The following is a 10,276-nucleotide window of genomic DNA, read 5'->3' on the forward strand; positions in this document are numbered from 1 at the left end:
TATCATCTCTATTTTTCAATTTATATATGTTATCTCTATTTGCCAATTTATATCTGTTATCCCTATTTGTCGATCTATATCTGTTATATCTATTTTTCGATCCATATCTATCATCTCTATTTGTCGATCTATATCTATCAACTCTATTTGTTGATCTATATCTATTATCTCTAATTGCCGATCTATATCTGTTATATCTATTTTTCGATCCATATCTATCATCTCTATTTGCCGATTTATATCTGTTATCTCTATTCTCTGATCTATATCTGATATCTCTATTTTCTGATCTATATCTGATATCTCTATTTTCTGATTTATATCTGTTATCTCTATTTGCCGATCTATATCTGTTATCTCTATTTGCTGATCTATATCTGTTATCTCTATTTTCCGATTTTTATTTGTTATCTCTATTTTCTGATTTATATCTGTTATCTCTATTTTCTGATTTATATCAGTTATCTCTAATCGCCGATCCATATCTGTTATATCTATTTTCCGATCCATATCTATCATCTCTATTTGTCGATTTATATCTGTTATCTCTATTCTCCTTTCTATATCTGATATCTCTATTTTCTGATCTATATCTGTCATCTCTATTATTCGAGCTATATCAATCATTATCGATTCTATATCAATCATTATCAGTTATTGTCAAATCTATATCAACTATCTTCCGAACTATGACTATCAACAGTCAACAAATTCAATCAGATACCATACAAGCACAAACACTTATCCATTCGCGATAATTCTTCAATTCAAAGTCGCATCATTTACACATGCGCAATCAAACTCAATCTTCAATCAAATCACCAAACAAAGGTGAACAAACGATAGTTCTTCAATTCAAAGTTGCATCGTTTACACATGCGCAATCAAACTCAATCTTCAATCAAATCACCAAACAAAGGTGAACAAACGATAATTCTTCAATTCAAAGTCGCATCGTTTACACATGCGCAATCAAACTCAATCTTCAATCAAATCACCAAACAAAGGTGAACTAACGATAATTCTTCAATTCAAAGTCGCATCGTTTACACATGCGCAATCAAACTCAATCTTCAATCAAATCACCAAACAAAGGTGAACTAACGTAATATTCTTGCCCAACCAATTCACTTTTATCAAAATCGTCTCAGCAACTATTCAAATTAACTATTCAGTTCCATGAAAAAAAAAACCACAAGGCACAATCAATGACAAATACTACTACACTTTTCAATACACGTTAACTTCAATAAGGTCTGAAATTCAAAAGATTTTATTCCTTGTTTTAATAAAACATCTTGAACTGGAGACTCCAAGGCTAACTCATTGGCCGAGTTATGGCTCGTCAAAAGCTCAACTTGCTTCATTAAAATATATTCCCAGGCCAAGTTTGGGGGCTATGATACGGCCGTTACAAATCCGATGTCATAACTCGACATTATGCATCATAACTCAGCACTTTATGTTATAACTCGGCGTTATACGTCACAATAGACTCAACAGACTACATCCTGGAATAAAAAAGTTCGACCAGACATTATCACTTATTAAAACCTATTAACTGCTCTTCAATTCAGATGACCAATAGAAACGTAACCGACTTATTTTATCTTACCTATAAAGGTATGATATTTTATCTTCAAACGATACACTGAATTCATAGTACTAACTTAAGTATCGGAGTGCCTTTTGCAGTTACACTCCCCCTTTGTTCATACTCTCCATGACGTGATATCTCTCTGGATGAAGAGCTCAAATCATCCTGGCTTATAACTCGGCGCTAAAGGCAATAGTTCGGTGTCGACTTCCAAAAACCGAGTTACGTGCAGGTTACTCACACAAAAATAATACTTTTATACATTGACTGATTTAAGCATTGGAATGCCTTTTGCAGGTATCTTTCCCTTTGTTCTTTCTGCATCAAGACACATCCCTTCCCGAGCAAAAAGCTCGAAATTGAGACAGAAAATTCGGAATTAATTGTCAAGAGGACGAGCTATACCTAATCAATCTACGCAAGAACACTTCTAAAGAATAAATTATGTGCATATTAATTTTTTGAATTTTGACCGTCAAATAATTAGCGATACTTAAAAAAAAATAAAAGATAAAGAAAATGAAAAAGAATCAACAATGATCAAAATTCACCGAACTCTTTTAAACTGCGAGCCTAACTATTTTCACGTTACAATTAATCCTGGTTGTACAATATTAATAATGGAAGAACCTTTAATATATTGTTAACTTTAATTAACTGCAGAACAAAATATAAATTGTAATGTGAAAATAAAATTCATGGTGCTCTTCAAACCTGCGAGCGCAACTTGTGCGTGTGTGAGGAACTTACCCACCACATGCAATTATGCAAACATAATAATTTTACGTGATTTGAAACGTGAAATTGAAATAAAAGAAAAATTAAAAATATTATAATAAGTTATGAGTAATATATATTTTGTTTAAATTGATATTGGCCTCATTTGTGAAATTTTTTTTTCTTAATTCAATGAATGACAAGCAACTACAAACTCTCCCAAAGAAGAAAGAAAAAAGAATGAACAAGGACTAAATAGAAAAAATACAGAAGCTAAAAAAATAGATAACTTGTAGTGAAAGTAAACTGAACTATTATTAACAAAAATGATAGCAACTATACCTCAATTACATAGAAAGAGTTATTTATAGCCTAGTGCATCAAGTAAAAGTCAGAGACTCTCACAACTACTAAAAGAAAACTAACTATTTTAACACTTGAGTCTTGATTTTCTTGTTCTGTTTTGCTACTTAACTTAACTAAGTTGGTACGGCCCCTTAACTAGTAAATATTATTATTTTGATCAGTAATAATTTATATTCATATTTATAGATGTTTTGTACCCAATAAACATATAATACCTATATTTATTAGAATTTTACACACATAAATTAATATAGTTTACACTCATATTTTTTTAAAATTTGCACACATAAATTAATAAAATTTATTTGTTAAAAATAATTTAGTATTTATGTTATCTAAATCAGATAAAAAATACTAAAAATTGATGGCCCAAAAATTTTTGACTAAGCATAATTTTGAAACTAACGGCGCATACATTTAACTACGTTTCAGTCTTAATCTGGAACATAGAACATTTAATCTTATGTGGAATTGTGGATGAGATTCAATATATGTAAGAGATGTAAGTAAGCAAAGTTGTAAGCAAAGAAAGTAGGTTTAGATTGGTTTTAAAATCTATGGAAGTGACAAAATAATTTAGGTATCATAGTCATGAATGTTCCAAAATATTTATCTACTCGTATTAATAAGAGAAACAACAAAATATAAAAATATATTCAAAAATAATATATACATCTAAAACTTCTATCTATTAACTAGTTTGTTATAGATTAAGTCCAAGCTAAAAAGAAAATGAGATCTAAAAAGGTCATTACAAAAAAGGATCCATAGAAAAGAAAGAATTAAGATCTGAAAAATCTCAAAATTTTCGAATTGATGCTTTAAAATTGGCATGAGAAAATGATTATGAGCCGATAAATATTAAAATGCTTATAATGGATGTAACAAACAGAATCATGATACCTTGTTAAAAAGAAAAGTCGTTATTTCAGTAAACGGAGGGGAAAATGCTATAAGAAAAAAGAAAGAATTGAAAAGAATAAATCTATCTTTCATAATCACAAAAGACAAAACATACAAAGCTAACTTAAGCATGACACTGTCATTGTAGGTACCTTCTTCAACGTAATTAATCTTGTTGGTGCATGATTCTACGAGTTGTCAAGTTTCATCAACATTGAAATAGCAAGAAATACTCTGAATATATAATTATTACTTTTTGTTGTTTTTTTTTTTATTTATTCGTTAAACATTCAATCAATCTATTTGTTCAGAAGTGTTTTTACTCTTTCAAATTTAAAAATTACCTGAACAAAATTGTAGAAAATAGGTTAGAGATAGGATGTTAGCGTCATCCTCCTATTTCGAGTTTCTAATGTCTCGATGGTGGGGGGTGTTCTTGCAAGGACTTCGACACTCAAGTTAGCATGGATCACAAGAGAAACTAAATTAGAGATCATACTTTAGTGTACGTACTTTTTATGAGCTATTCTAATCTTATGCTTGATATCTTATTGTGATCTTCCTTCATATAATATTTTTAGGCCTTTATATAGTCAATATTATAACATTCTCTTCTAATAGTAGAATCAATTAATTAGTATAACATTCTTTATAGGATGGTTACAATGTAATAATTAACCTCATAAAATTGAGTTATTAGATATTAAAATGAGTTATGAGAAATTAGTGTTCTCTTTGTAACATATCTTTTAGAATCCAAGAGAATACTTAATTATCAAATCGGTTTCTTAGAACTTCTTATACTCTTAAACCTAACTTTTAGTATTAGGCCTATAAAAATATTTCAGAACACTATTCAACCTACAAGCTAAGATAAAGTTAAATACAAATAGTATTATTATATTATCAATTATGTTAGGTACATATAAAAAGATTAGGAAAGTTTTCACCTGTACCAGCCACTTTAGTGGTACTTCGATAAACCAAGTACGGATTCAGTGAGCAGAAGGATTTTTGTCTTTTTCTGCTATGTGAAATGGCAAAAAAGTACATGGAAGAACATGATAAAGACGGTTGAGAGTAGTTCTTTTGCAAGGCATGTATGGGTGGAGAGCTGAGCCAGCCATATAAGTATGTGAAAACTTTGTTTTGTTGGATTCTCAACTTGATAGACTTTTACAAACGTATTTTTAAAACAAAAAATAAAATAAAATTCAAGTAAATAAAAAATCAAAATAAAACTAAAAACAAATATAAAATATAAAAAATTCAATCATTGAATATTTCATATATATTATATTATTAATAAAATAAAAAATAAAATACTAAATTCAAATAAAAATTAAAAATAATAAAATCTTAAAAAAATTTAACCTAATACAAATAGCATCATCATCAAGTTCTTAATAAAATTAAAATAATATAAATAAAGATAAATTAATTATTTATTTTAGGTTAACTTTATAAAAAAAAACATACTAAATTAATAATTCAAATTATTATTTTAGTAGTTACTTTGAGTTTTTACAAGAAAAAATTTTTAATATCCACATTTTTCACTACACATATCATTTTTAAATATATATTATATAATATATTAGGGGTATAAATAGAGTAGGATATACTATACCATAAACCCACACGATTTAATTTTTTAATTATTATTCTAATACGTTATAATGACCCCAACAGAATACATAAGTTATATAACTAATTATTTACCTATTCTGCAGAAAATAATAAATTAAGAATAATATAGTAAATTCGTTTTTAAAATTTTTTGATCGAAAAATTTAATTTTCAACAAATTTTAATTATTAAATCAGTTACTAAATTTATTGCATAAATTAATTTTCATCTTAAATTCTGTAACAAATAGACAAATTAACTTTCATTATTATTTAGAAAAATGTTACAAAATTATCAAAATTTATTATTTTTTATCATTATTTAGCTATTGGGTCAATTATTTTAGTTTAATCTTTTTAATCTAATAATCTAAAAACATATTTTACTTTTAGATATTAATGACTAAATGATGACAAAAAATATTAAATTCTGATGGTCTTTTAGTATTTTTTATTAAATAATAAAAATTTGAATATATATATATATATATATATATAGAATAAATAATTTAATATAAAAATTAATTTCTTTTAACAAAATAAAAGTTTAAACAGTGATTTGATAATTAAAATTATTAGAAAACTAAAATAATGTTTCATAAAAATTTTCTTAAATATCGATCCAGTCATAAATTAATTAACACTAATTTACTATGATTAAGATTAGTAATTTTGTTCAATCTAAGGTAGGGTATGCCTAAAATAAGCACAACACTTATATGTTTATTAGATGTGCCATATTTATATAGACCATTAGATTTTATTAGATGAAAATCAAAGGCTAATATAAAAGAAGAGTATTGATGGACTCTAATAAATACAGAATATCTTAGTACATAAAGAAATACTTTAAATGGCAATACTTTAATACACAATACTTTAAATGGCAACTAAATCTTTTATTCTTAAATAATTAAATATAAAATATATAAATAGAAAATACATGAATATTTTTTATTCATTAAGATTAATTATTATATAATTTTTTTTATAATATTAAAAAATTATATTAAAATAATATTTTAAACTGTAACATAAAAATATAAAATAATTAAAATTTGAGTAAAGTATTGTTTTTGTCCCCAACGTTTGGGGTAAGTCCCAAAGTTGTCCCTAACATTTCAATTGTCCTATTTAAGTCCCTAACGTTTCAAAATTGACTTAATGTTGTCCTGCCATTAGGGATCCATTAACAGAATTGACGGCGGAACAAAATTGAGACGATTTTGAAACGTTGGGGACTTAAATAGGATGAAAACGTTAGGGACAAAAACGATATACAAAAATAAATAGAGTCACCCTAATCACATCTCTATGTAAATTAAATGAGTCAGACTAGATTTAGCTTTCTATATAAATCAAAACAGTCTGGTTCGATTTATACATATTTGCATGTTATTCTAGTAAATCTAATCAGGTTGTTTCGATTTATGCATGCGTACATGCTATCCTAGTAAATCTAAACATAGTGATTAGATTTACACATGCATAAATCAAAACAGGGTGATTAGATTTATATAGAGAGCTAAATCTAGTCTAGGTCATTCGATTTACTTAGAGAAGTGATTGGGGAGATTCATATAATATTTTTTAATAATCATATTTTTTTATTCATTTGATAATTTAAATAATTATCAATAACTTTATACTATTCACATACGGTTTCTACCTTCTTCGATTCTCCATATTTATAGTTGCACTAAATTTTCGTATTTTTTTTTGTTTTAGTTAAGTTTAAAATTTTAAACATTATTTTAGATTAGTAACATACACGAACAAAAAATTATTAATTTCTAAAAAAATCGATGTAATTTAAAATTGTTCATTTGAAATTAACACATTATTTTTATAAAAACCAACACATTTAAATTAGTATTCAAGCAAAAAAAATTAGTATTAAAAAAGAATAAAAAATTAAAATTTTTAATAAATTTTATTTGAACATATATAATTAAAAATTTAAATGTGTTGGTTTATATAAATATAATGAGTTGGTGGTTTTAAATGGACAATTTTAATTCACTAATTTTACGTAAATTCATATATTTTTCTAAAAATTAGTAATTTTTTACGTGTACACTAATAATTTAAAATTGATGTTTATCTCTATTGTAATTTGAAACCATTTATTTTGAATTGTTCAGTACAAATAAACATGAAAAAGTTATTAATGGAATCAAATATTATTTTCTCCAAGAGAACCTTATTTAGTTTATTTAATGGGATAAAATATTATTTTGGTTCTCAATGTTTTGGCCAAATCCTAATTTGGTCCTTAACGTTTCAAACGTCATACTTCAATAAAAAAAATTTTAAATCTCCTATTTCAATCCCAAAAAATATTTAAGCAGGTTTAATGTTGTCCTACCATTAAATTTGACACAAGCAATTCGCATATTGAATAGCCAATAACATTCGATTTCAGTATATAAGTAATATCGATCCACCAACGGTCACTAATATAAAAATTTTTTCTTTTGATTTTGAAGCGTTCATAATTGATTATTAAGATTTAAAATTTTGTACCAAAAAAATGAGAAAAATGTTATAAAAAGATTTTGACTATATATTTTTTTAATATATAGAAGAAGATATGACTTAATTAGTAATATTATTAACGTCTATATCAGTCATTTTATTAACTATTAGTGTTAAATTTAATAGTAAGACTATATTAAATCTGTTTAAAATTTTTTGGAATGAAAATAGTATTTAAAATGTTAAAGACTAAATTAAAATTTGTTCCAAATATAAAAAATCAAAAATACTACTTTATAAAGAAAAGAGAGTGTGGCACGTTTTTTTACTATACTATATTAATACTAAATAGATGTATAAGACTTAGTTCCATTTGTTATCTGTGAGTCGGATTTCTCAGCCTAAATAATAAACCAAAAAAAAAATAAAAAAGACTGTAAATTTAACAATTATGGTTTCAGAGTTTGTAATCTCATAAAATAATACTAGCCAAAAATCATACAAAAATGATGCACTTAAAAATTATTCATTATCCTTAAATTAATATAAGAAAAATTATGTACCAAAAAGGTCTATTAACCGTTCAATAAAGAAATCAGCCAAACCAAAACAAAAGGTCATGACAAAAAAAACAAACCAAAACAAAATGTCATGACAAAAAAAAAATCGAAAACATAAGGTAAGCCATCCAAAAAACCAACGACTAAGCCACCAAGCCATGCCATCAACAAGAAAAGCTTGTGTCAAGAGGCAGCAGGATGTAATTTCCATAAATCATACCTCGTGGAACGCAAAATTTGATACACACCTCACAATGCTTTTCATTATAAACACATGTTACATAGAAAATCACAACCCTTTGTTTAATTAATTATTAAATCTAATGGACACTTTACATGGATCATGAGAGTTTCAAAAAAGTGCTCTGTACCATTTGAAAACTTTCCAAAAGATTAATCACTAAAATAGTTATTCGTATAAATTATATGTTAAAGTATAAAATATATATTAAAAATAAGTTATATATATATATATATATATATATATATATAATAACTAATTTAATAATTAAATTTTTGTGTAGCTATATTAAATATATATTAAAATCAGTCACTAATATAAAATATTTAATAAAAATAAGTTAAATAATATATATATATATATATATATATATATATATAATTAATTTTAATTAGTAATTAATTTTAATGTATAAATAGAATTTTCGGTTTCAGTGTAAATGTAGATTTTTGTTATACTATTTACCTGTATGTGGTAACAACTTTTGCTTATAAATTTACCGGTGCACATGCGGATCATAATTATCCATTTAATTCTATAGCCAATATAGAAGGAGACATTTAGGCCTACCTCCTCATGTCCAAGATTGGAACGTACTTTAATTTGATCCACTCCTACCCATTTATTGTTTATGGGAATTCTTTTCAACAAATGTCATCCACTAAGGGGGGGATATCGGAGTTGCGTTTTGCATGTCTCTTCTTTCAACAAATTCAATCATTGCTCCATCAATAACCAATATGGCATGTCAACTTAGTAAGCCTACCTAATAGCATTAGACCCCGCACTGCATGTGACTATACATCAAGAAATAAAGAATTCTGTTATTATTTTTTTAATATAACATTAGTACATTATATGAGTTTAATTTGAGCTTATTAATAGTGAAAGAATTATTCTACATGATAATTTAATCATATTTATATATCTAAATTTAAAAATTACTAATATAACAATATACAATTAGATATCTATATAATTTTTTTTACATTATCATTACTTTAAAATTAAATTCATACTATATATCCTACTTCTATGTAAATTATATGTGATTCTCATATTACATGTACATGTAACAATTAATATGGCATGACGATCACATACAACACCAATGGGTATTAGTACAAGCCATATCAAGATAACATGATTGAAGAATGGGCATGTATGAATAATTTAGGGTTTCATCAGCCAGCATGGGAGAGCGACATTCACATGCATGCGTACACAAGTTCAATAAAAAGTAGTATTATCATGGCCTGTCTTTGGTCCACAACGAACGTGAAAAAACAAAAAGCAGCATAATCTAATTAGTGATTATAATCACTTGTTGACCAAATGAGGAAAACAGAAACCAAAATCCAACTTGAAAAATGTTTCATTGCATGTTGTAACAAAAAACAAAAAACAAAAAACAAAGATGGGGTGAGAGAGGCTCGAACTCTCGACCTCAGGATAACTCTTAAACTATGAGACCTACGCGCTAACCAACTGCGCCACCACCCCTTGATGTTATTAGACAAGTAAGTTTAATTTTAAACAAACTTACTACAATCCAACATAGAATTTTTTTTTTTTTTTTTTTTTGGTCAGATGGATTAGACAGCCCCTAATCCTAAGCATTACTCATGTATTACACACTCACACAACACACTCACACACACCACAATACATGAGTTCATTTAAGGGTTCACTTTTCCTTCCAAAGGACTTGAACCCGGGTGTGATTGTTAATGAGGCATATGTTATGCCACTCAACCAAGCCTCCAACCACAACATAGAATCAAAG

General features: G+C 26.5%; 1 non-coding gene across 1 annotated transcript; it reads right to left on the reverse strand.

Annotated features, from left to right (window-relative positions):
- Positions 1-9,908: 9,908 nt before the first annotated feature.
- Positions 9,909-9,993, reverse strand: TRNAM-CAU (transfer RNA methionine (anticodon CAU)). The gene is given in 2 exon segments: positions 9,909-9,944; positions 9,956-9,993. It is a non-coding gene; the product is annotated as a tRNA-Met (tRNA).
- Positions 9,994-10,276: the final 283 nt, after the last annotated feature.

Source organism: Arachis hypogaea, chromosome 17, assembly GCF_003086295.3.
Source record: "Arachis hypogaea cultivar Tifrunner chromosome 17, arahy.Tifrunner.gnm2.J5K5, whole genome shotgun sequence".
NCBI lineage: Eukaryota > Viridiplantae > Streptophyta > Magnoliopsida > Fabales > Fabaceae > Arachis > Arachis hypogaea.